The sequence below is a fragment of the Micropterus dolomieu genome, linkage group LG18, assembly GCF_021292245.1.
Source record: "Micropterus dolomieu isolate WLL.071019.BEF.003 ecotype Adirondacks linkage group LG18, ASM2129224v1, whole genome shotgun sequence".
Lineage (NCBI taxonomy): Eukaryota > Metazoa > Chordata > Actinopteri > Centrarchiformes > Centrarchidae > Micropterus > Micropterus dolomieu.
Window position 1 is genome coordinate 2,623 of NC_060167.1, and position 1,055 is coordinate 3,677.

The following is a 1,055-nucleotide window of genomic DNA, read 5'->3' on the forward strand; positions in this document are numbered from 1 at the left end:
AAGCCAGACCCCCCCCAGCGAGCAGCCTCTGTACCATCTTGATCCTCTGTGCCCTCCATACCGTACCCAAGTCCCTGAGGTTGAGCCCCCCCCGGCTCACTGAATTCACTAAAGTAGCATGAGCGATCTGACTGGGCTTCCCTCCCCAGACAAAGGCACGAATGACGCCACAGAGGCGCTGCAGCGTAAGGACAGGGAGGTCATGGACAGCCAGGGTGTGCAGAACAAGGGTGAGCACCAATCTGTTGACAATTTGGACCCTGGCAAGCAGGCGCAGGCCCTTGAGCCGCCAAAAAGCGAGCCTTGCCTGCACCTTATCCATGACCCCCGCCCAGCTCTTATCCCGGGCTGCCCGCATATCAGCGCCCAGGTAAACGCCCAGGACCCTGACCGTGCCATCTCCCCGCTGGAAACCCCACCCACGCAGGGAGGGGGCGACCACACCGAAGTATGTCAGCTTGGACTTGGCCAAGTTGACAGAAGCGCCAGAGACACTCTCGAACACTCTTAGGTGTTCCAAGGCCCTCTCTAAATCAGCCTCCGTCCTGACCGTAATGATGACGTCGTCGGCATATAACGAGACCTTGATTTCTCGCCCCAGGGGAGTTGGGATGCCAGCAACGCCACCATCACGGAGGAGGAGGAGGGCCAGGGGCTCGATCGCCACACTGAAGAGGAGAGCAGACAGGGGGCACCCCTGCCTCACCGACCTCTCCAGGGTGAAAGCCTCCGACACCACGCCATTGAGCTTCAATCGGCTCTTCGCACCCCTGTACAGCAGCTCGACCCATCCCACAAAGCACTCGCCAAAGCCAAAATGGCGGAGAAGGCCAAACAGGTACGGATGATGTACCCTATCGAACGCTTTTTGGAGGTCGACCGACAGCATCACCCCACCATCCTCTACCATTGCCCCAATCGCACAGCGAGTCGAGAGAATGTTGTCAACAATCTCTCGACCCTCAATGCCATACGACTGGGCATGGCCGATGATGGTGGCGGCGACAGCCCTCAACCTGTTTGCCACCACCTTGGCGAGCACCTTGTAGTCCACG